Raw genomic sequence first — 27,264 nt, 5'->3', positions numbered from 1 at the left:
TGCGCCACCAGGGAAGCCCCGAATTCACTCTTTATACATTCAATTTCTCTGTTACCAATTATATTTCTGGTATAATTAGGTTTTGAAAACAATCTCAGTTATAGTCCTTATTTTTAATAATTTCATTTAAAATGCACTGATAAAGGAAATAAACAAGGCACTACCAAAAAAACCTCTGCCCTTTATTATTTTATATAAGTCATATATTCTGTCTGTCCTTGATTTTTCACCATTTAGCTCATCACTAAATTTTGACTAATTATTAAACATTTCTCTTCCTCTATATTAAAAAATAGCAATTATTAACCTCCCATTTAATATTCTGTGAATTGTTTTAGTGTGATGTTTTATTTCTTTTAGTGATATGTACCGATGATAACGAAAGTAGCGTGCAGCATTTGTGTTCCATCTATTTCCATATAGATTAAAATTCTTTCAATTTGGGATCTAACAGTTCTAATGCCCATGATTATTTTTAAAGAAATACCACTAACTCCCTGCATGATTATTTAGAATACATATTTTTTTAAAAAAATCCTCTTCACTTTTAATGGAGCTATCAATTGTTTTAGCAAAGTTTCTGATTTACTATTCATTTAACAATATATTTCTGGAAATTGTAAGATTTAGCCTGATCTGCTCCCTTAAGGAGTACCACAGGCTACTTTCACAGCTCCCCGGAGAACTCCCCTCCCTGTGCAGGATCCAAGAAGAGGGTTGCAAGTACCTTCTAACTTTGAGAGTAGTTCCCCATATTTACATTATTTTGATGTAAGAGAAATCAATTTAAAGGGAAGCCAACAGAGTAGTACTTAGACTGTGGAGCTCTCATACGAACCCATATAAGTTATGCCATCCCCCATAACCAAGTCCCCATTGAACACTTCCTCCAGACAGGAGAAAAACTGGCAGGTATATTGCCTGCATACTTGGGAGCTGTCACATAAACAACATTTAATTGCCTTCGTTTGCCTTTTCAAATGACCCACCAATAGTTGTGGTAAAGTACATCCAACTTTTCCTAAAACATAAAAAATATCAGATTGGTGGACAAAATTCTATTCAGTGATCCCTCCCTCAAGTCTTTTTTTTTTTTTTTTTTAAATTTATTTATTTATTTATTTATTTATGGCTGTGTTGGGTCTTCGTTTCTATGCGAGGGCTTTCTTCTCGTTGTGGCAAGCGGGGGCCACTCTTCATCGCGGTGCGCGGGTCTCTCACCATCGCGGCCTCTCTTGTTGCGGAGCACAGGCTCCAGACGCGCAGGCTCAGTAATCGTGGCTCACGGGCCTAGTTGCTCCGCGGCATGTGGGATCCTCCCAGACCAGGGCTCGAACCCGTGTCCCCTGCATTAGCAGGCAGATTCTCAACCACTGCGCCACCAGGGAAGCCCTCCCTCAAGTCTTATACCCCTAATTCTCAACTCTAAGACATCATGGACCCTTTTCCTTAGCATTTTGCATGCTGTTAGTATGTACCTATTACAGCTGGAATGGAAATGTTGGAGGTAGTAAAAAACAGCATTTATAACCCAGGAGTTAAGGGAACAGTTCAACATAAAAGGGTGGTTTTCATAACTGCCTGACCATAATCTCATCAGTCTTCAAGACTCAGTTCAAAAATCACTTTTCTCAAGCTTTCTTTGGCCCTCAGCATTCCTGATCTCTGCCATAATTCTAGGACTAGCAAGAACCTCTTAGTCAGTGTTTCTTTGCTTGTTTTACTGTTGTCCTCCAAATTCAGAACCTATTCCTGATAGGGCTTATATGTGTTTTCAAGATTAAGTTAGATTCCAGTTAGACATTTAATATATTTTCATGACTGTATAGGTAATTACATGCTACCCATAGATTTTAAAGGGTCAAAGTCTTGATGCTCTGGAATCTAAGGGAGGGAATTCAGAAAGAAAGAAGTGGGTCATTGTAGAAGATGATGTACAGAGAATGAAATGTGAAGTCGGAAAGATTGAATATCATATCAAACACATTTTTTCAAAGCAGTTAAACTGGCCTTTTAATGATATTACTTAGACTTTCCAGACAAAATGTGTAACAACTGAACTAATTCTTATAAAATGACTTTGAAATCCCCAAACTCAAACATAATCTCACAGTCATTATTTGTGATAAAACATTAATGTGTTTTATACCTTGATTGTGAAAAATACCAGAAGTGAGACAAGAAAATAGATTTATTGCGAGTTACAAAATTTGAAACCGAAATTGATCATTTTTATTCTTTCAAGAAATTTTTCCCCAGGGCTATTTTAGCAGCAAAATCAAAGTCAGAACCTAGGCTCCTCTAAACAAAGGAGTTTAATTGTATCTTACTCTCCCTCTCTTCTCTGTCTCTTAAGTTTCTCAGTAGTATCTAAGGGGTAAGAACCATCCCCCATGGAGGGTAGAGATCCTTGGAATTCTGATGATGGTGATGATCTTTGTGAAACTGTGAGGTGAACATTGAACACAAAATTGATTTATGATGGGGTGTCTGGGGAAAACTGCACTCCTTCTCTTCGGTCTCCTGAAACTAGCCAATATTACCTTTGTTTGGGGTAGATGCTCTGTCCTCTGAATATAATCATGGGACTGTTGGAAACATCTTTTCTCTGGGCTTCATGCCATTCCTTTTTCTCTCTTTTCTTTCTTTTTTTAAAAGATGTTGATGCATCTAACTCCATAGGATTTGTGACAACGCTACATACAGCCCTCAGGCTTTGCAAATTACAGACTTCTTATCAACATTGAGGTAATTTTTTATTAACATCACATTTTAAACTCATTACTGCCGAAGGTTTATTTCTTTTTTTTTTTTTTTTTAAAGCATTATTGGGGCTTCCCTGGTGGCGCAGTGGTTGAGAGTCTGCCTGACAATGCAGGGGACACGGATTCGAGCCCTGGTCCGGGAAGATCCCACATGCCGCGAAGCAACTAGGCCCGTGAGCCACAATTACTGAGCCTGGGCGTCTAGAGCCTGTGCCCTGCAGCAAGAGAGGCCGCGATAGTGAGAGGCCCGCGCACCGCGATGAAGAGTGGCCCCCGCTCGCCACAACTAGAGAAAGCCCTCGCACAGAAACGAAGACCCAACACAGCCAAAAATAAATATATCAATAAAAAAAATTAAAAAAAAAAAGCATTATTAAACAGCAAAATAAATAAATAATTTTAGATTTATATCATGCAAGAAATGACGGGTCCTTTGCAGCAAATACATTTAGGCTACACTGTATACAGTCTACAGCAAGACTGTTCAGCCACAGTTATTTCATATAGTTCTTATACAACTAAATGCTAATTTCCAAACTTCTCACTACATGGGTCACTGGGTGAAGTCAAGGGCTAGAGATTTTACAATCACATGTGAGAAAAGTATGCATCTGGACACACTTTAGGGCATATAGAACAGGTTGGGACATTATAATAGGAACTGATATGTATTTTATAAGTGCTAAAATTCTCCAGGTTAATATAGCTCTGCCCATATTTTATATAACTCATTGGTTTGGGTTTGCTAATTCATAATGTAAAAATAATCCAGGGGTGGGATCAAAAACGCGTTCAATTGGAAATGAGCCTCCTATCTCAGTACTGTCATTTTTTCCTCAGATGAACTGTAGTTTCTGTCATGAGTAAAATAGAATAGAGATCTTACAGAAAAAAATTGTCAATTTTTGGCCGTGCAGCTGTGGCCAATATCCTAAGTATCGAAGGACCAAGGATGAAAATATACATTTTTAGGAGGACAGCCATATAAGAGTATACTTCTTACCAGTTGACTACCTAAGTAAAGAGAAATTAACAATTTTATATAAGCTACTGCATTTTAGTGTATTTTCTTATAGCAATGTACAAGTCTCTCACATTACTCAACTCCAAGAGGGCACTGTTTTTATAAAATTCATTCCCTATGGTGTGCCCAAAAGTACACTCCTAGTAACAAGTGATGTATAACATATCAAACAAGAAAGAAACACTCAGGAAGAATTGGGAAATTATCATCTAGATCTCTGTTATTTGTGCATCACCCTTTAGCTTTAACAAACAGAAAAGAACAAGTTGTAATTATAGGCTCATGATTTACATGAATGATATTTAATGAAATTATAGAACACTGATAAATAGTAGAGTCTATAATGGGAAAGTGAACTCTAGCCACTACACAACATGGTAAGCATGGTAAACAATGACTAGGGGAAGATGGCAAATAGAAAGGGAAAAAAATAGAATTAATACTGACTCATTTAATAAATCTTGATAAAATAATATGATTAATTTTTAAATGGGAAATAACATATTAATCAGATGTAGATATTTTGTAGGTTCTATAATTTTTGTTAGATAATTGAACATTTTGTAGTATTTCTTTGTATATGAGAACACCTAATATAAGATAAAATTGATATAGAGAGAGATGGGTAAGGATAGTAAACACAGGTAGGGAGATGGATTATAGAAAGTGTCTTATAGGTCCTAAGGGCCTGTTACCATCTCTTCTTCATATTCATGTAAGCATACTTTATTAGAAGACTTAAGTCTGAGTTTTTCTGGATATGTTTGTAATCACTTCCTCCCGCCCCCAATTCCACCCCCATTTTGAAGATCATTGGTCCAAGAAACCTACAAGTATATGGGACATTGTAATAGGCAAAGTCACATATGTTAATAACAACAACAAAAACTGTATTGTGAGACCCTTTACACAATACAATATAGAGAATAAGGTCTATGTTGTCTCCCACTAGGTCTACATTCCACAAAGCTGGATTTGAAAAGCTGAGGCAGAGGTTCATAGCTGTTCACTAAAATTCTTTTTCCTGGGTACATAGCTTGACTACATTCCCATATGACTGAGTCCAAATTAACATGCACCACTTCCAGGGCTGGACCATATAAATCTCACCCTGATCCTCCAGTTCTTTTCACATTTGTCTTTTGAAAATAGAGAGATCCAAGACACTACAGATCACTGGAGCTATAAGAAAGGAGACCTTGAGTTCCTGAACTACCATGTGAAGAAAGCCACCCACTGACCGGGAATATCTTCATTTCAATGCTGTCAAGAAATCAAGTTTAACCTTTAATCTTATTTAACCTTGAGGATCATGTGTTAAAGCAACTAATGTTACCCAAGCTTTTACAGGAGACTAACAAATAACTCTACATTTTCCTCTATTCAAATTCAGAATGAAAGGAAGAGGCGTGGGAGTGGAACCGGTGGTGGTAAACTCTGACCTTACTGATGTATAAAGCTATTCCAAGGGGCGCAGTGTAGCATTCAGAGTTGATCTCATGAGCTTCCAAAGACATCGGGCTAAGTGACCCTTATTCTAGTTTCGAAGTTCTGTTCTAGCTCTAAGTACACATATAAACTTCAGGGAGAATGACTTATCCCATAGGGGCTGAGGATGATTAATAAAACCTTCCGTTACGCCTAAAAGCACTGACCTATACTGTACCCTTTAGACAAATCGCATATTGCATAATCATGATAAGTGAAGTGCACCAGGCCTAGATAAGCTAGTCTCTGGCATATGTCCAGACGAGACTAAAAGAAGAGTCGTTCAAGCCATGAGTGGAAAGATGCACTTTGATTGGGGTATGGAGCTTCCTGAGGTGTGAGGAACCCCTCCCTTCCTCAGAAATTACAATCTGCCTTGGGGGCTCCCCTGACAAGGATACTGGTATCCAGGTCCTTGAAACATTCATCGTTTTGCCATGAACATGTATGTGCTTCTTTTCTTCTGTAAATTTGAATAACTAAGAATTACTTGTTTTGCCCAGGTGGTATCAGTGTCTGGTCTCTCCACAAATTTGGACATACTGTTGACATTGGTAAGTACAGAGGACACACACAGGCAGAGACAGACCACCATGCCTTGCATTAAAAGCAAATAAAATTTAAAGTCCTTTCACAAACAACGTTTCAAGTTTAACTTTTTTTGGGTTTGGTTTGTAATGATTCCCGGGAATGCTGTGATAATTATAGAGGTGAACTGTAAGTTTCTGGTACTTGTTAAAGTCGCCCAAGCAAAATAATTTTGCAGAACAGTAATCTAAGTATGTTGATAGTGAATAATAAGACAAACAATGAGATCATTGCTGCTTTGAAGGGTTTTAGAACTGTGAAAAGGGCATCATCTGCTTTTAGAAACAGAGGTGAATAATTTTATCTTCTACTTCCTAATTTACAGTTCTATTATTCACCTCTAAATGCCTTTATCCATTTCTTAGTAGCTTGCCCTTAAACAACATGCTTCTACCATTCTCACAAGCAATTTGATTTCTCTTTTAGTTTAAATAGAAGCAGGTTGACACTAGATGCAAAATATCTACTATGTCAATTGTCTAATATTTTTCCTTGAAGTGGAAAGACTAAGATTAATGCACACACACACACACACTCAGAGCTCTAAACAGCAACAACAACAACAACAAAATATATAGAGATATAGATATAGATACAGATACCACCAGAAATCTATTAGGATTTGCTGTGAGATCAAACTCTAAATGGCACTGCATCCAAACTTTCTGCGTAGGTCTGCAGATTTTTATGCATTATTCAATTCATTTAAAAAAACACCTTAGAATAAAAAGCAAACACAATAGAAACTAAATGAGACAGTCACAGAGAACATCAAAAATAGTAATTTAATCTCCCATACAATATTAAGCTTGTTCAGAGACTATTTTTGGTTCTTTGGATTCTCTTTCGAATCTAATTCAGTTTATATATGGATATGTTTATAGGGAGTGAAGGGTAGAATTAATTACCCCAAACATTGTGGATCCACCCCTCTAATATTTTTCATGTTAACACACAAATCTGTTATCTTCATTACTATTATACTGCACTCAGATTACAGCACAATTAGAGATCATTAACCCTCTCCTTTATAATCAGCAATTTTCACGGGCCACAGATATGCATGCACCTCTAATATATTCCTATGTATCTTACACTTTCATTTACCAAAGTGTCAAAACAACTTTTTTTTACATCATTGCTATGTGTTTTAGTTTCTGCAAGCTGGCTGTTAGAAGACAATTATTTCTCCTAAATGGCTTTCCCCTCGATCTGGCTATTTTTTTAAAGAAAGAATAAAACACTGTAAAAATCAGAAACTTTGGTCCCACTCCTTTTATTTTATGCACAAAGAAGCTTATTTATGTATGCCAACATCACACGGCAGAGAAAGACACACTGGCTCTTTATTATTTCTTCTGTACTTTATACAGGAAATGTGTGGAGAACAGGTCTTTCCTGAGGTATTATACTCATGTGCTTTAAAGATTAAGAACACTCAGTATGCCAAAAAAATGCTGTATACAAAAACATGTTTTATTGATTAATTTACCGAAATTCAGTTAAAGTTTCTTTCAACTTAATGTGTTTGTATATATAAAATTGTATATTCATATTTTGTAGTGATGTGATTATCTGGTGCTACAATTCTAACATCTAATAGGTTTTATTCTATTTCAGTTTATTTATTTTATGCTTTGCCAGAATGTGCTTATTATGGAAGGCATTCTCAAGCATGAAAATAAATTATAAGCAGCTGGCACATAGCTATTCTTTAAATTATAAACTTCCTGATTTTTAGGGACCAGTATTCTTTTTCTCTTTCACTCCTCCACATATCAAAACCCAGGGAATATTCGGTTGTTTTGTATGAAAATGTAGTTAAGGGAAGTACACCCACTTCTTCTGTCTCATGCAAAGACTGAGCTCTTTAACTGGTCTCTCCTTTGCACTCACTTTCCTCTCTGATCTATTTTGCACAAGGCAGCCAGGGTGATCCTTCACAAACACACATTTGACCATGTCAACTCCCTGCTTACAAGAGTGTAATTACTTTCTATTCTCACTAGCACATTGCTTTGAACAGAATATATAATCAGAAATACCTGTTGAATATTGCATGCCCCCAGGATAAAGTCCAAACTCTAATCTGTCTTCACTTACAGTGTTTGGTGACCTTTCAGCTTCATTACTGATCAATCACCCAGTGTCACTTAGGTGACATGAGGCCACTTCCATAATATCCAGTGTCAGAAGACAGAGAAGAGATGAAATAATTCCTTCAGCATTTAAATATCTAAGCTCAGAAGTGACATCTGTCGCTTCTAATAATATGTCATTGCCCCAGAGCCACGTGATTCTTCCTAAGTGCGCAAGGAATTGGTGGTGTCGGAAGTACAGTCTCCATGTGCCTCGAAGAGAAAAGAGCCAAATATCAGAGAACACAGTACTGTGGGCCACAGTGCCTCATCCATAACAGGAATTTCATAAACTCTTAACGAGTAATAATCAAGATTCATTAGACTGCAAAAGATGACACAAAAACACTTTGGCAAACAAGGGAATTAACTAGTTCTTGTGCAAAATTTCAAGAAAGGCAGGGGTACTGCTTGACTTTATGTTTCAGAAACGTAGACTTTTCCATTTTTATATACTCCTACTGATTTCCCATCTCTACCCTCCCCTGGTTCTCCACCTTATTTCTCAGACTGGTGTCTGGCACAGCTGTAGAGGTGGAATTGTTGTCAAGTCCAAGTTGTACATTCCCTATATTCCCAATTGAGTCTTGCTCTCTCTTCGTTGTAAGTTCAAATACATTATTGAAGGACTCTGGTTCCCAGTTTAGCCTCCTCGGAGTTGGAATAATATGTTCCACACAGCTTGAACTTGAATGCAAAACGCTTATTTAGGCCAATCACCACATCCAGAAAGCAGAGGTTAAGCACTGTACAACTTACTAAATCCTTATTACCTGGAACCCTGAAGTAGTTTCTGCTCTTATACTATAACAGTGACTGTATGAATGGACAATGGCCATCTCATGTGTAAAAATAGAACACTGACACAGAACCTCTGCAGCAATCAGTTTAAACCACAACCTCTGCAGCATTTGGCCCCAAATAGTAAGGAACTAGTTGATAACTGACAGCTTCCCTGATCTTTGCCCTCCAGCTCCAACTTAGGCCCAACCACAAAAAGCCAATTATGAGCCCTAAACAGTCACGCAGGATGCCCCACTCTGGTCAGCCCACCCCCAGATTCCCTGTGCCAACATCTCCAATCAGGTCACATGTGAAGCTTTCTTTTCTTTCCACTATAAACATTTTCCACTCTCTGCCTGCCATGTAGTCTCTGTGAAATGCAAGTGTTGGTGGCTATTCTCTTGCTATATCAAACTCTGATAAATATCTTTTACTTGTTCTCATTTGGGAGGTTTTCTTTATTTTCACCGCCATTAAGGAGACTTTGCGGGCTTCCCTGGTGGCGCAGTGGTTGAGAATCTGCCTGCCAATGCAGGGGACATGGGTTCGAGCCCTGGTCTGGGAAGATCCCACACGCCGCGGAGCAACTGGGCCCGTGAGCCACAACTACTGAGCCTGCGCGTCTGGAGCCTGTGCTCCGCAACGAGAGAGGCTGCGACAGTGAGAGGCCCGAGCACCGCGATGAAGAGTGGCCCCCGCTCGCCACAACTAGAGAAAGCCCTCGCACAGAAACGAAGACCCAACACAGCCAAAAATAAATAAATAAAGAAGGCTTCATTTAAAAAAAAAAAAAGGAGACTTTGCAACAACCGTTAAACTAAATGCACCTAATTATGCGAAGCTTTTATTTTCTACCTAAATAAAAATTCTTTTGAACCATGTTACCAAAGAATGCCCCCTTTGTGTTGAAAACCTGTGGTCGCTACTAAATTAGTAGAGGCTTCTGCTTTGCTTATTTATTGTCCTTTTCCATTTTGTACTATCTTATGGGTTCCCTATATGATAAAAACATTATTTCTCCAAGGTGACAGGGTATATTTAAACCCATGCTATTACTACTTATGAGGTTGTTTTGTGATTTACATGTCATATTATTAGCAAAGATGCATTAATCTTAACCTGATTTTTTTTTTTCTCCCTCAAGGTTGAAATACAACCAAACATATATCTGATAGTGATTCAAACTCTCATCTTGTCCAGTCAGACCTGTCTTAAGTGGCACACTTTTAATTAATAGTTTCTACCTTGGAAAAAAGAAAGGTAATCTTGTTTTGGATACGCTATTACTTCGGAACACTCAATCTGCCTGGATTGTTGAGTTAATTCTTATAACTGGAACATGCATCCTAGCCTGAGGCAGAAAAAGAGAGAAACAAAAGAGCTAGAGAGAGCACAACAGAGAAAAAATGGGCATTTATAGAGATAGTATTAGAATAGTATTAGAATAGAAGGGACTTTTTTTTTTAGTACCTACTAACCATATCAAGTGAGGAAGGACTTACCTCACAAGCATATCACTTTAATGATTTTGCATGGTTGTCCTCTGCTCTGAAGAATGATTGTCCTTATAGCCTGCAAAGTATAGAAAAGGTAGAGAAATTAAATTGTGTATTAAGACAAAAATTACTTGACCTTTCAGAAGGACTCCATCTCCCTTGGTCTGCAATGCTTCCCTTATGTATTTCTTTTCCCCCATAGGCTTTCCTTTATGAAATTGTTTCTGGGTGACCTGTGAGATGGGACCTAGTTCCACCACTAGTCAAGTCTTCAGTGTTGTGTTCAGTTACTACAATGCAACCCAGAGATTGATGTAACTATCTCTTAATGTGACTATCTACATATCTATCTTAAAATTAGAATTCAGAGTTGAGATGATTGTTATAAGGACACTTCAAAATGCATTAAATTGAGATGATTGCTATAGGGACACTTCAAAAGACATTAAATTGAATTTTAAAATGAATTTGGAGATTTTACTTTACAGAAAATAAAACTGACTTGGTTGGTTGAATGGTTTTATTTGCCATTTAGGCTCCTAATTTCAATCTGAGGTCTGCTAACCCCTGGGATTAAGAGAAAACTATGAAGAGCATTCTGACCAAGCAAATAATTTTAACCAGTTTTCAGGTGTCACATTCGAATAACTGTTTCCTAATTCTTGTTGTTCCTCTTTCCATTTTTTCCTTTTAAAAAAAAACCTTTCTCCCACAAGGTTTCATTTTCAAAAGAGAAGTGTACTTCTCAACCTTCTTGAACTTGACTCTGATGCTTTGTCTTTGGGTGTTGAAATCTCCAGGATGCAAAACAAAGGGGACAATTCAAAACATTCACCTCTATTTTAAAAAGTAGATGACTCCAATAGCTAGATAACAAAACCTTTGACAAATAAATTTTTTATGTTTTTATATTGAATTCTTTCAAAAACTTGAAGAAATATCTAATTGAGTTGTCAGTGGACACATGATTATAAATCAGTTTTTATGATGAATTACTCTGCAATTTTTGTCATAGTTCTTTGAAGGAATTCAAAGAACTGAGTGACATAAAAAAGCCTCTTCTCTCATCTCCTTATTTCTGAGAATAAGATTTCTCAGAGCTTAAATCTCTAAAAATGAGAATATAGAAATATAGAATCTGATGGTCACCTTCTAACAGTAAGCAAGATTTATCTATGGATAAATGAATTTATAATAAAAAATTTATTAAGAGATGCATTTTCCCAAGAATGCTTTTAAAAATAATTGCATTTCAAAAACTACCAAATTATTACTTGTTAAAAATCAAACCAAAATGTAAATTTAGTTTTATTTTTAACAAATAATAATTAAAATAATAATTTTAAAAACACATAAAACTATACAGCAACTGAAAATTAAAATTATTATTTTTTTGTCCATGTGATCAATACATGGCTTTCAAGCACTAAATCAGTAAATACGATTGGTAACCATTCTGCAGGGAAAGCAGTGCCATGAACTCTGGAGCCGTTTGATTTAAGTGGCCCAGGAAGGCTTGAGTGCTGGCCATCTCAAAGATGGCAGCACTATATCAGAAACAAAAGTCCCTTCCATTTCTCTGAATTCCAAACCTCTAGGGTTTTATAATTACTGAAGAAAGGTAGAGGGACCTTTAAAATAACAGATACTTAATTTTTCCACAAAATAATTCAGGCAGGAACAGAGCCACATTTAATGTTTATTTAGGAAAGTAAGTGAATGTGGCATTTTTGCCCTTGAGCATTGTGAAGAAACTTCATAACTCTTAATACCCAAGTTGCCAGCTTTCCTATATCCTGAGGATAGTGACAGACTCCCTCAGTGTTGATGGTTTCATGTGCATTTACCTCACCCCTATCAGTAATGAAGTACTGTGAAAACGCTGAGATGGCAAGAACCACCACTTGTAGATGCAGAGGGTAAGAATCCAAGTGTCATCAATGCAGACAGCATCTTCTAGATATCTTTTTTTGAGGGTCCTTCTCTTGGAAACTTCACTTGCTTTCGTAAATGATTAACTGGGCAGTGGTTTTATTTTAAAATGTCCTCTTTTCATCTTTCCAACGGAAAGATTTTGAAAGTTGTCTGAAGCTGACATTGTAGACGTTCACATTTTAATAGAGATGCCTTCTTCCATGAGATTTTGAGTGTCTTTTTAAACAAAAATTGAAAAGCATTGTCTGTAGTTCTATATTTCTCGTAGTTATTTCATTGACTGAGAGCACTTAATGCGTCATACTATTCCTGTGTTCATTTTTATTTAGTATAGCTGTGTGGAAGGATCGACTGTCGTTTTTAAGGCAGTGAAACATTGGATATTGATGTGTACCACTGTTATATCAATGCACTTGTTTTCAATTAGCAATAATCACACCTCAGGTAAACCTCATTGGCTATGCTTATACTGCCCCTGTACAAAGCTTCAGTGTATTAGATTGTAGAGAAAGAAAGCTATGTGGCATACAGCTAAGAGGAAGGATTGTGAATATAAATAGCTCTAGGTTTGAATCCTGGTTCTGTCACCTTCTTTAACCATTTCCTGTAGATATTTGGTTGTTATGTAACTGACACTTTATAATTTTAAAAGAAATATTGAACATTGCTAATTTGTGAAGATTAGATCAATGATTTTTATTCAGATATTCTGGCTTTAGGTCATTCAAAGTGGTGGGAATCAATATTAAACTGTGATAGTTTTGAAATGTTGTTATTTTATAATGAGACTAGATTGATAGATAATAAATCATTCCACACTATAAGAAACAGTGTAACAGACAAGAGCTTGGAAAATTCCTACCATTCTTTGTCTCCTTCCCTTGTGAATTTCCCTGTTTTATAACTGAGTTGGATTTCTTCAGATTTTTTTTGAATCTAACATTTTGATATTCCTCATCACAGAAATCAATTTATTCTTAATCTCACAAGATATATTGTCTGATGCAGAAGCTAAGGAAACTCTTTATTAGAGTACTAATTCTACTTTACAGTGTAGGTCTCCTTTATCCTAGGAGTCACATTTACAAAACTTTTTCTTTTATTTTTTTTAATTTGTGTAAATTTAATACTCCTAGGTATTAGAGATCAGTAAAATAATACAACAGAAAGAGCACTGTTATATTACACTGAATTTGTTATAATGGTAACCTTTTAAAACAGAAAATTAATTTTATCCCGTATCTTGAATGTGCTGTGGCATTTTTATACTCACCTATTTTGAGTGAGTAGATTATAAAAATAGGTGTTAGTTTGGAATGTCAATATCTTTACTGTTCCATGGTAGCAGTGTGTCTTCCTTTGGACAACGGGCACTTTTCAAACAACAGGCGTGCATTTGAACTGTATATACCTTGCCGGCGTCCCCTTGGACTGCAAAACTCCTCTCTTCAAGTTGTCAGTGCCTTCGTAGATGTGGCTCTTCCAAACTGAGGAGAGAAATTAATGCACTAGTATTAAATTATGGTCACAAATATTAACTTTTGGTCTGATCAAAGTTAAAATTATAAGCATTCATAGTTTTAAAGTTCTAATTTTAAAATAGGCGACACTTTAGATACCTAGGTACAGATACAGACAGTGATACCATCTTGCAAAACACGTGCTGTCATTTAGTTGTTGTGCTTGCCATTACCCAGGGCTGATTATGTTTCAGAAGTTGAAATTGTAAATATTACTTTTATCACTTTACACATTCCTTCTTCAAACACACACACATGTCCACACACACACACACACACACACACTCTCTCTCACACACACAATTATATGGTTGCTATGGTAAAATATTTTCCCTGAAAAAAATTGTTTGCCTCAATTTGGTATAATCAAATTTATTATATTCTCAACAAGTTTTGTGCTTTTGAGCAGATGAGTTTTAACTCAGGTGGGATTGACTGCTATTCAACTGACATACAAAAGTTCCAGGATAAAGGCCTGTTTGTATTTTAGTATTTCTTCAGCAACAGCCATGAGATCTTTGTTAAATGCAAATAAATCTATTCTATATTGCTAAACCTTATTTTAATACTTGGGGATGTTTATTCTGCATCTTTATAATTTACCAAATTATAACAGATTTTATACACTCAACTGATTTTCTCTTACTTGGCTAATGTTCCTTGAGTTCAGATATAAAATTTCATCTATTATTTAAAATTAACATAAAATAAAATCTAAATAGCCTAATTTTCTATGGCTATATCTTTTCAAAAATAAAGAATCACATATTTCTCTGTGTGATTTTAAAAATGCACTTTAATAATCTTCTATTCATGCAGTTAAGCCTACTAATTCCTTTAGCTCATCTTTTATATGAGAATTGGTTTCTAAACTTGGCTAATAAATAAAGAGTGGTCAAAATCACTCTTCAAATCTCCTTGAACTATGTCTCATAGAAATTGCTATACTGTTCTTAATATGTCTATTAAAATGTATCTTTCTTTCTATGCTGGAATATTTTTCCTTTAGGTAAGCATCAGTTAAGCCATTGTCTTACTTTTAGAACCAGTATTCCATTAAAAATATATACCCTTCAACAATAGACTCACACTCAGATGGATGAGATGCTCATATAACAAAAGCCAGAGTGGATTTGAGATTAGATGGGGGAACATCAGATATGTGTCCCTTTCACCCATTTTATGTTCATTCCTGAAAGGAGACAAGGAGAGGAATCACTTGTGACATTCATATTTTATTTTGTCTTCTTTTTTTTTGGCTGAGTGACTTACATATCAATTTTCTAAGTTAAATATATATATATATATATATATATATAGAGAGAGAGAGAGAGAGAGAGAGAGAGAGAGAGAGAAACTCCATTATAAAATAAATGCAATATATTTTTCTATTTACAAAACAAAGATAACTGTTAATATGTTCCTCAATAATACTGAAAATATTATCAATGTAGTTTAGATTAACACAAGTACAAGTTTCTATAAAAAATAAAAACATTTTATTATTTCAATATAACACTAATTTTTGAATAAAGGTGGAAGAGGTAAAGGTGCTATTTTTACCAACTAAGTTGGCAACTGAGAATATATAGAATATATTTCTAAATAAAATGCAGTATATATTTTGTTCAAAAAGTTTTCTTTGAAGAAATTCTTTAAAGTGAATCTGCTCAATGTCTCCTTCTGGTTGTGTTATATTATTTCTAGATGCCTGCTGTATGATGCAAAATATCTTCTTTACTCATCACTGTTGTCTCTTTGGGAAAACAATGTATTTTTTTATAATTTCTAAAATAGCTTCAGTGTGATGTTCAAATGAATTAGTAAGTTTTTTCAGATAATATAAAGAATTTTGCTTTTTGTTAGTTATTGACCAAATGATTAAGTTTAGCAATCTGTGGGAGAGATTATCAAAGATATCCACCATCAGTTCCTTCCCATCCTGTACATAAGTGAAATTCTCCCCAAAGAAAAGAGCCTGTTTTACTTCCTCTTGAATCTGGGATGACCTTGTAACTTGGTTTGTTCAGTAAAATGAGAGGCAGTGATACTGTGCAAATGTCAAGTCTGGTAGTTTATTTATTTATTTGTAACTGAAATATATTTGACTTATTGTATAAATTTAAGATGTACAACATGTAGTTTGATGTATTTATATTTTGTAATATGATTGCCATTGTAATCATATTGATAGTTAGCACCTCTATCACATCACGTAATTATTATTTCTTTTTTGTGGTGGGTATAAGTAAGATCTAGCCCCTTACCAAGTTTGATTATTATAGCACAATCTTGTTTATATTCACTGTGGCATGTATTAGACCTCCAGGACTTATTTGTCTTCTAGTTGTAAGTTTGCACCCTTAAACAATGTTACTTCAGGTACAGTAGTTTAAGTTTAAATTTAAGAAAGCTGGCAGATTCTGCATAATCTCTGGGGAAAGCCATTCACCACGTAGAAAATCCCACTTTCCCTGGGCAACTATGTTGTGAGGAAGCTTAAGAAAGCTAGACTGAAATGAGACATGGAAGACAGCTGAGGAGCCTGGTAAGAACTGAGACTCTGACATAAGACACCAGTTAAGTCATCCTAGCTGCTAGGGGCCATTCCGGTGGTCCCTATCAAGGCCTCTGCTACTGTAGAGAGACACAAGCCTTTGTGTTCTGCCTTATCTGAACTCCTAATCCATGGAATTACGGAGAAATGAAACTCATGTCATTTTGGGTTAAGTCTTTATGCAGCCATAGATTAATGCAACAAAATCTTCTCAAGGACAGTTGGGTGCTATGCCTGATAAGTAATATTAATGGTAAAAGTAAATACCATTTCTGAATCCCTTACTATGTTTCCAGCAAGAATTTTATATGTAAAATCAAATACAATTCTTACAACAACCCACTGAGGTAGACAGATGTTGTTGTCCTGAGTAAACTAAGACTTAGAGAAATGAGTGGCAGAGATACTTAATAAAAAGGGCAGCCAAGACTGGACCTCAGGTCTGACTTACCCAGGGTCAAGTTTTCAGCCTCAGGATGTGCTTAATTGCGCCAGAGGTTGGGGAAGATCACTGGCTCCTGGATTCCATCAAGTCTCTCTCTTGGGCTGAAGTTTGTTCAGCTCAGTCATTTTATTAGTGTTCCATTGTTGCCGTAACTGACTTCCACAAATATTGTCAATTAAAATAACAACCATTTATTATCTTCCAGTTGTACAGGTCAGAAATCCAGCAGGCTCTACTGGGTACACTGCTTAAGGCCTCACGAGGAAGTAGCTAAGTTGTTGGCTGACAGGTGATCTTACCTGGAGGCTCTGAGAAAGAATCTTCTAGGCTTACTCAGGATATTGGATGCATTCATTTCCTTTCATTGTTTCCACAAGGTCCCCTAGATCTATCTTCAAGCCAGTCACATAAATCAAAGCCTTCTCATGCTTGGATATCTGACTTCTCTTTCTGCCTTGTTTCTCTGACTTGTGCTTCTGCCTTCCTCTTCTACTTTTAAGAGCTCATGTTATTATGTTGGAGCCCCTTGGATAATACAAGGTAAACTTCTTATTTTAATCTCATCTGTAAAGTTATTCTTGCCATGCAGTGTAACACATTCACAGGAGTAACACTAGTGGCTGAATGTCGTGGAGGCCAAAATTCTACCTACTGCAGCCACTGAGTGTTGGTTTGCAAACCTTGGGAGCTTCCTGAGTGAAACCTGAAACTGGTCCCCATACACCCAGGGGAAGGGGACACCAAAGAAAGAAGCACACAACTCCAGATTGATGGGTGGCAGGTTTAATAAGCCAGGGAACTTACATACTAAGCTTGTCTTGGGTGGCTGCAAGATGAGTAGATCTCTGCAGCTGCTTGCCAGAATCTTTAAAAAGTTTATATAGAGGCCAAAAGTGTGTTCAGTCCCATATTCAGTTCAGATGGTCTCAACAACACCTGACTCTCTCTAAGATATGTCCTTGAAACAGCTCCTAGTGTGGGAAAGGTGGGCGGAACTTGAACATTCATTCCAAGGACAGGGGAGTTGTGAGGATCCCCTATTGCCTGGGTCCAGCTCAAGGGTCAGTTGGTAAGCACATCCTCTCTAATGATCTCCTCCAACACTTGAGCCTTGGATTGCTCGACATTGTGGCAAATTCTTGAAGAATACTCATTCCTGCTGAGCTGACCTCACCCTGTGACCCAGTCTTCCCAATAAACCATCTATCCTGCCACCCAATGCCACCAGAGGAAGGAGCTCTATTAGTCCTAGTAGTCTTGATGTATGTTGTTTCCTTTGCTCCAACCCTTTGCCCTGCCCTTGTGCTGAAGAGAGAATGTTTTATTCCACCTATTATTAGCCATCTCATCAAAAGGCACCACAGTTACCACCCTCAGTATATGTACTATACATTGAGAACAATTGGCTTTGCGGAAGATCTCACTAAGTTAGTGAGACCAGCTTAATTCATAGTTGGGAAGAAAAAAAAAAAGCTAATATTCACTATATCAGATCCTGTGGTGAATATTAATCAATCATCTGGTAATACACAGTGGATTAAGGATTGAAATCAGGTTTATCTCGATACAAACTCAGGTTCTTTTTATGTTTTATAAAATCGTTTTCATTAAATTATATTAAAAATGTGGTCAACAACATGGTTTCAGAAACTATCATCACATGTATACACTAGATTTTATCTAATGTTATACATTTAATGTAAGTTATAAACTCATAGATGTAAGCTGTAAGATGAAATAAACATGAGCACAAAACAAACAATAAAAATTTTCCAAGACCAACTTTAATAAAAACATTGTTTTTGTTTTTTTTAATCTCTGGTCTTCCATATCAGAGCAATAGACCAATATCCAGTTGCCAATTTATTTTACTCTATAGAACTTTGTATTCAGTCATTTGCTAGCAAGCATGCCTTTATTACTAGCCAATTGGATCTTTGAAATTAGAAATTGAATATTTGAAGTCAGGACTTGAGCCTAATAATCAGCTTATTCATTGTGCTTAACTGAATGCCTACAACTCACAAGTCATTTTATTATTCAACAGATATTTCTGAATGTACGACTAGTACTTGGCTTTCCATTAGGCATCAAAATTCAAAGATAAAAGTTATAGTCTTTGCATTCATGAAATCTATGTCCTTATGGACACTCATAATGAGTTTGTGAACTACAATAAGGGCACAATACCCATAGGAAATAAAACTACTGAGTCTTCAGGCAAAAACCAGAGTGATCTTTCTAATATGTGAATCAGATGCTCTACCTCTGTGATTTAAGCCCTTCCAATGGCTTCTACCATCTATTGAAATAGTTATCCGTGACCCTCATTCATTGATGCATTCATTTAGCAAGGATTTCAAGTCCTGTTATGACTCAAGAATTGTTCCTAATGATAAACAAGGTTGATAAATTGTGCCACCTCTCCAGAAGTCTATGATCTACTGAGCAGAAAATATGGAAATAAGCAAATATATGAATAAGGAAATAAAGACCCTGAAACACAATTGCATATAAATATTATAAACACATCAAATATGTGTGTATAGAAATTATTTTTATAAGTTCTATGTACATAATATGTTTGTGTCCCATGCCCTGAAGAAAATAAAAAAGTAATAAGTAAGAGTCTTGGAGGGGGTAGTTAGAAAACTGGGAAGACCTCTCTGAGAAAGTGTCATTTAAGCTGTGATCCCAATATTTGAATTTGTAGGAGTGTTTCATGGAAAGTACATGGTTCCATGTAACGAATCAATGAAAAATTCCTTAGCATAGAATAAGCTTCAAATTTGCCAAGAATACAAGAACACCAACTGTGCCTTGAAAGGCAGTGCCCAAGAAGTGCAGTAGCCTGAGAAAAAAGTCAGAAGTTTTGTTTATGTATTTGTTTATATATTTGTGTGTATTTCCTCTTTTGAAATGAGAACTTCATGTAAGCAAGGACTTTGTCTTTTTCAATTACTGTTCCTACAGCTAGGACATAGTAGAAATATTCATATTATGAAAAATAAATAAATATTGATTGATTGAATAAATGAATTTATTTTAGTTTGGGGGCAGTTAAATTTGCCAAAATTAAAAAAAAATTAGTGTTGATATGTTTTTAGATAACTTTGAACACCTAGTCCTTAAGAAAAAAAATTTCATCACATTAAACTCTTCATGAAAGTAATTTAAAAATTATAGTAAAATGAATTATAAAAATCAACAATTTTCTATAGTCTTTGCTATACTATTGGAATAATAAACACAATTGTCTACTATTGAAGAAAAGTAATGTAAAAACTAAATAAAGTTTCAGAAAACATGGAAACCCATCCCGATTATCTACCCTGGGAAAGAGTTGAGGTATGTACAATATCTAGAAATGCCTAGTTATTATTTAATATAGTCACACATTTAGCAAACTAAATACTACATTAGTGAATGTTTAACACACTTCCACTAAAATAAAACTAAATAGCTAAAGTCCAGAAAAATTTCTAAATTTTACATTATTTCAAAGGGTAGTAAATTTTAATTTAGAGATCATTTGTTATTAAGGCAAAATACAGAAAACATGGGAAAGCAATTTACTTGAATCATGAACAACTCTGAGATTCCCTTTTTGGGTATTAAACATTCTCTTAGTGTCATAAATAAAACATTTTTTTAGAAAATAAATCATTAACATTATGCCATATGTCGTACTTTCCATTTTGAATTATTTAAAATATGTAGATTAGAGAGTGGGTTAAAATATACTTTCAAAATTAAACTGAAACTACATCTTCTATTAAAATTGGAAAGTAATTTTTATGAATGAAACTTATAGTTTAATGCCATCAATTCATGCTTCCTACCTCTGCTATTCTATTTTAATTTTAATTTAAACCAGCTAAAGTAAGCCTATAGGGGCATATATTGAAAGGACACGAGTTTATTTCACTTAATCAACGATTTCCTAAGCACTGACTCTCTTGCCTTTAGCTTCCACAAAAATAAGGCCATAACATAACCTAGAGTGTTGTTTCTAGTTTTATTTATCTTTTATAATATCCCTAGAACTTTGTAGTAAAGGGCAAATGTTACATTTGTCCAAACATATAGAATCACATGCATGAAAGACCCCTCAAAACTAATGGCATCTGGTCTCATTCAATAGTCTTCATCTAGTGCATATTCAGAAGCTACTCAGACTCATATTCATATTCAATGTCAGACTGTATAAGAAAGTGTAACTATTAGTTTTCTGAATACTAGTATTAAGGAGCAGACAATTAAGAAGGTAATTTCCTGAATGGCAATCTTCAATCTATGTCGAATTTCCTTTCAAACATAAAGAGCTTTACAATTTGGGGCTTCCCTGGTGGCGCAGTGGTTGAGAATCTGCCTGCCAATGCAGGGGACACGGGTTCGAGCCCTGGTCTGGGAAGATCCCACAAGCCGCAGAGCAACTAGGCCCGTGAGCCACAATCACTGAGCCTGCGCGTCTGGAGCCTGTGCTCCGCAACAAGAGAGGCCGCGATAGTGAGAGGCCCGCGCACCGCGATGAAGAGTGGCCCCCGCTCGCCGCAACTAGAGAAAGCCCTCGCACAGAAACGAAGACCCAACACAGCCATAAATAAATAAATAAATAAAAACTTAAAAAAAAAAAAAAAAAGAGCTTTACAATTTGCTTAATCATTTTCAGTCTGTATATAAAGTTATATTTATAGGATTTTATTTTCATGGAATGAATAAGTAAGTAAATGTCATACTTGAAAAGAGTATGGTAATTGGGTCAAACGTCAAATCTGAAAAGAGCTATTTTTTTCTATAATTTGAAAATTCAAACTTAGAAAAAAAAGTAACTGCTCCTCCACACAGGAAAATGAAAAGCAGATTGATTTTATTTGAAATTCCTGAAATTTTCAATTACTTGTATTCAAACAATAATAAACACATGGATTATTTCCAAACTGTATTCCTCAGAACCTCTGTACCTCACAGCTTCATTTTTTTTACAATGGAGTCCTTATAAAATTTAATTTATTGAAGATTCAAAAGGAGTATTTATACCTCTGATCATCATTTATATTTTATAGTGATTATCTGTTATTTCCAATAGTAATTGCATGTATTTTATTTATGTAAATAGATAAGTTAATACTTTAAAGTATTTAGCCCTATAGGTTCCCAAAGCAACTCTTTGAAGTAGGCAAGGACAATATCCTCCAAAGAATTCAACTTTAAGTAGAAGAGGCAGGGAAAATAAGTCAAATCTTAGTCCAAAATTCTTTCTAGTATTCTTTACTGTTTCATTGCTTGAATAGCTCCTGAGACAGTTCAGCTAGATGTCCTCCTAGTCTTCAAGGGAACACATAGAGCTTATGTGTATCTGAACATCTGTAGAGACTAGGTAACCAACAGACAGGTAAATCACTCAGAATTTGCTCTTTCTGTTCTTTTCCTTTTTTGCTTTCTCTCCTTTTGGTCTTCTGAAGACTTAACAACAGTAGTTTCAGAAAGATTACAGAGTCGAAATGTAAATAAAAATTCAAAAGAAATGGACTGAAGAAGTAGAAATAATGTATAAGAAATTTATAGAAGAAAGGAAAATGGCCTGGATCAAAGGGGTGCTTTTTAAGCTAGGCAGGGTAAGCATGTTTAAACAATGATGAGCAGTTTTTGAAAAGGGAGGAGAAAAGGGAAAAAAGAAGATTTTAAGATAGGTTTTGGGGAAAGTATGGATTCAAGGTAAAAAAGAGATGGACTTCAAAGTTGGTATTAAATTGGTAGACTCACCAAGGTATGAATTTAAGTCTAATCACCACTTGGATAGGTGTTGGGAAAACAACAACAATAACAAAAATTAGACTCTGGATCAAGGAGTTTACATTTATGGAAAGAGGAGAGCCTGCATTAGAAGGCTCAGGACAGATAGAAGCACGAAAGAATTCAATATTAGTAATAGGGATTCAAGTGCAATATATGGTGCTGTAGAAAGAATAATGACCCCTCAAAGGTGTCTGTGTTCTAATCGCAGGAATCTTTGAATATTTTAGGTTTTATGGTAAAGGGGAATTAAGGTAGCAGAAGGAAATAAGTTTGCTAATAAGCTAACTTTGAGATGGGAAGATTATCCTGGATTATCTGGATGGACACAATGTAATCACAAGTATCCTTGAAAGGAAGAGTGAGGCAAAGAATCATAGTCAGAGAATGATTTGAAGATGGTACACTGCTGGCTTTGAAGATGGAGGAAGGGGTCCCAAGCCAAGGAAATCAGGAAGCCTGTAATATCTGGGAAAAGCAAGAAAATGGATTTTCTCCTAGAGACTCCAGAGGAAACTCAGCCATGTGGACACCCTGATGTTAGCTCAGTAAGACCTATTTTGGACTTCTGACTTTCAAAACTGGAAGACTGTAAATTTGTTTTTAGCCACTAATTTTGTGGTAATTTGTTAAAAGAGTAATAGAAAACTAATAGAAACATGGGTAGCAAGAGTGTGTTTAATATTTTCTCTCCTGTTATATTTTAAACCCTGTGGAGAAAAGAAATTCCACTTTATTGATTATAATGTTGCTTCTTTTATTTAAAAAATAAACACTTATATTAGTTTTCTACTGCAAGAAATTGGGTTATGCGAATGTCAGGCTAGTCAAGTCTGAAATTTGTAGGACAGGCCTTCAGGAAGGGTCAACTAGAACTCTAGACGATAGGCTGAAGGTATTGTCCACAGACAATATTTCTTAATCAGGGAAGCTCCAGATTTGCTCTTAAGGCCCTTCAACCGGTTGGAACAGGACTATCGGAATTATCTAGCATAATCTTCCTTTCTTAAAGTTAATGATTATGTGCTTTACTCATATCTGCAAAATATGCTCACAGGAAAACCCAGATTAGTGTTTGCACAACTGGGTACTGTATCCTAGCCAAATTAATACCTCAAAAGACCAACACATCTAGTAAGGCCAATATTTTGAATATAAGGGAGTGAGATCAAAATCAATTGGGATGAAATAGAGGTGAATGTACTTAGCCACTAGCCAAAACAGCAGGCAGTGTTTCCACTTTAGTTTTATAATCCAGAATGTATGAGATATGCCCATGGAAGGAGAGGGTTCTACATCTCCTAGGTCATTCTCCCAGAAGAAGAGTGGGTGCAGGGAATTGTGGTGACAAAAAGGCTAAGGCTCACATTTTATAAATTTGAATTTGCTTTTTATAATGACTCCTTTGAGAGAAGCCAGAGGCAGAGGCTGCCACATAGCCTCTTAAAACATCAAAATCTAAGCACTTGTTTTCTACATTAGTAAACCATAAACCTTTTCTAAGAACTGCTGAGTATTCTCCAGTGACCCTGAATTGAGAAAGATGAAATTTCATGACCTGAAGGAGAAGAGAGAAGTCAGAATAGTCATAAATTGGTCAACTTCAAAAAGACTGCTTAAAGGAATACTGAAAACCTATATTTGAAGATCATAGATTTTATACAGAAAAAACCCCAATATATGCTACATGAAAGTATTATCCTTCTTTTTGCTGAGGATTAGACATTGATGATCTATTCAATTACCACTGTGTCTGGAAAAGTGCAATAAAAAGGATCTTTTTGTTGCCTGAGATAGAAAAGTTTAGAATATATAACATGTGATTCTGCTGATTTTAGAGACTGAGTTCCTCTTCAGAATTCTTCTCTCTCAACAATGGAAAGTACTGGTGCATCTTGGATTATTGTGGAGATGGAAAACAAGATCCAGTTTTCCTTTTTGGTCTATAGTCACATCAATACCCCAATTATTAGTATGAAGTCTAATGAACACAGGAGACAGTAGACTAGGTCCTCATTTTCATTGTGATAATTTGATGGAGGGGTCTGGGAATGAGAGCAGTGTCTAAATGAGATCCACCTAAAAGAGAAGGATAGAAGGTAGGTAGGATACTGGGTATGGGGCACATTCCCATGTGACTATTGCCTCCATGGCCTTAAAAAGCACTAACGATTAGAAATAAGGTCAAGCATGTCCACTGATGGCACCACCCAGATCGTCACATCCCTAGAGCTTGTCACGCTACACTATGCACTGTTTCTCTGGTGTAACCAAACATGTCCTTATAGGATTTTTTAAATCAACTTAGAATGTAGGAGTCTTGTGTGTTTTTGCCAGCATTTAGTGTGAAGGAAAATAATAAAGACATAAATTATAGTCATTGATGAAAAGTAATGATGATTCAGTCACACTGTGGGTAGATAATATAGCTGAGATTTTCTGACTGATGCATTCCAAGTGAAATCTGATCTAGTGATTGGTATAGATCTGATGAAGATAGTTTCAGGCATTTTAAAAATCTCAGGTTATAAAAGCAGATGGAGTTAAGGAAGGTCAATTTGTACTCTCTGGAGGCAGAATATTTTGATCAATAATATAGTTAGCCTAACCCATAATGTAAGTTGTATTTTTCTTTTTTTTTTTGGTCAAGGTATCTATAACTGAACAAGTTTCATTCCAGTTGGGATACAAATAAATCAACTGAACTAGTTTCATACCATTGAAAATGAAAATAAATCCATATTACAGTCACAATTAGAATTTCCTAGTTGAATTTAGGTTTGGAGCTCATGTAGTAGTCATCTGTGTCTTTAAGAGTCAGCCCAACAAATACTTATCACATTATTGTGAAAATGAGCAAAAGACATAAAACAGTACTGCTTGTTTTCTTCAAAAGTAGGCTTGACCTAAGTCAGAACCCGCCCTCTTGAGAACTGAATGCAGTGGTAGAGATTGCTTTACTTGAGATTAAGTTGCAGGAGGATGCCACCCCAAAAGACTCAAAATTAGTTATTTCGATATGTAGTTCTGTCTTGCATATGGATGGAAATTTGTTCAAAAAAGTTGTGACAAAACATGTATCTGTTATAGTAATTGTTTTATGCCACAATCTGATTTTTTTTTTCTTTTTCTTTCAAAGAACATTGGGGCCATTTTAGAGAAGTGCACATCTTTGCGAAGTGTCACTGAATGTCTGTGTAGATGCAGATCTGATCTTAGACTACAATATTTAATTCTTTGTAGTTTGATGTGAAAAAGAATTGGGATAGGTCCTCTAACCATACAGTGTGAGGTTATTTAAATATATATATATTCCTCCTCCAATTTCAGCTCTTTTGGGGACTCAGCTGAATGCATTCTTCTTTTTCAGGTTGGCACACGCTGATCTCACTAACAGGAACTGAGAGAATAATGGAAACTTTGAAAATACAAGTGTCATAGAAAGAGACAATTTCTTATAAGATAAAAATTTAAAGAAAACGTGCTGTCAAACTTAAGAGTAGAGGGTTTTATTTTCTTGTAGAGGTTATAGTATGAGGCTCTGTTAAATTGAGGAACTGTTTTCTCTCTCATCTACTACATGCCCAGGATGTTAATCTTAACCTCATCCTTACATTGAATAGAAAATCTGACGAAAATGAAACAGAATACTTAACAACCAAGTCTGAGAGCTGTGAAGAAAATAAGGGAAGGTACTTTAGTTTAAAAAGAATATTAGAATTTGGAGGAGGGGAGAAATGATAAACCATCCAAAGAGGCACAATTTCCCTCCTAATTAAGTGAGAAGTGTTTATAGCCTTTAGAATCTTGAGTCTATTGATGAATTAGGGAATGAACTGATAAAGTTATAGCTGATCCAAAGTTATCTGACTCGTGGGATTTTTGTGTTCAGGAATGTATGAGTTGATTATGTGGAAAAAAGACTCTTATAAGTATTATTAATTTTTATTTGGATTAAGACAGGATAGAATTTGCCTTCTAACTCTATCATATTTTGATCTGAGATTTAGCCTCTCTAAGCTAATATTTACATCTGTATTATAAAGGTCATAATTCCTTTCCCTGTGTCTACTTTAATTAATTTAAGATTGTTTCTAAATATAATCACATTTCTAAATATAATCAATCACTTAGATTATAAAATAAAATTCGTTTTCCCAAAATGAAGGACTGGATATATGATTTAACTGATTTAAGTAAATTGTCACATTTCAATCCTTCTCCTTTAAATATGTAGGGATTCTGTTAATTATTTTTACAGCTTTAGTTGTTAAGCTGTACTTCTTATCCTTTACTTGAAGTGACTTCATTTCATGCTCTTCCAACAGTAGTCCTTATTTATGGTAGTGTTGCTGGCAGAAAATATCATCTTTAAGATCTTGGCTATAGTCCTGGGGTGGGAATAAGGGTAGAGGTGAGGGCGGAGGGAGAGACCAGCTGTTTAGGACACCGGCAAACGTTCCTACTTTATAACCATCAAGAACTTAATAAAAATGTTTATTTCCTTTCCTCTCTGTATTCATTTTTAAACGGTGCAAAAAAATTCCCTCAAATAAGCAAACAAAAGCAGCCATAAAACCAGGTTAGATTCCGCCATAGAACATGGCATTCAAACTGTGGGCATAACAACTTAGTAAGAAACTCATGGCAGATAATTCAACCTTTCATCTGAAGATTGAATACTACAGGCACTGTTTCCAGCACCTGTGGCAGATGGTCAGTGAAGAAG

The 27,264-nt window shown here is 35.6% G+C and overlaps 2 long non-coding RNA genes across 25 annotated transcripts in view; one reads left to right on the top strand and one right to left on the bottom strand.

The window, feature by feature from the left end:
* LOC309621689 overlaps positions 1–27,264 on the bottom strand; it is a 277,714-nt gene that overhangs the window by 94,840 nt on the left and 155,610 nt on the right. For 22 of the 24 annotated variants that reach the window (XR_014240160.1, XR_014240161.1, XR_014240162.1 and 19 more), the window contains 3 exons: positions 14,827–14,929; positions 13,629–13,704; positions 10,289–10,358 (listed from right to left, as the gene is read on the bottom strand). This is a non-coding gene — a long non-coding RNA (uncharacterized lncRNA). Of the gene's footprint in view, positions 1–8,121; positions 8,217–8,352; positions 10,138–10,288; positions 10,359–13,628; positions 13,705–14,826; positions 14,930–27,264 lie in introns of those variants that run through there. The other 2 variants (XR_014240178.1, XR_014240179.1) reach the window with 2 other exon arrangements.
* LOC309621690 lies at positions 286–8,176 on the top strand. Its single transcript, XR_014240184.1, has 2 exons — positions 286–1,065; positions 1,386–8,176. It is a non-coding gene; the product is annotated as an uncharacterized lncRNA (long non-coding RNA).

The sequence above is a fragment of the Balaenoptera borealis genome, assembly GCF_965194805.1.
Source record: "Balaenoptera borealis genome assembly, contig: HAP1_SCAFFOLD_877, whole genome shotgun sequence".
Taxonomy (NCBI): Eukaryota; Metazoa; Chordata; class Mammalia; order Artiodactyla; family Balaenopteridae; genus Balaenoptera; species Balaenoptera borealis.
This window is presented reverse-complemented; position numbering and strand designations above follow the sequence as displayed.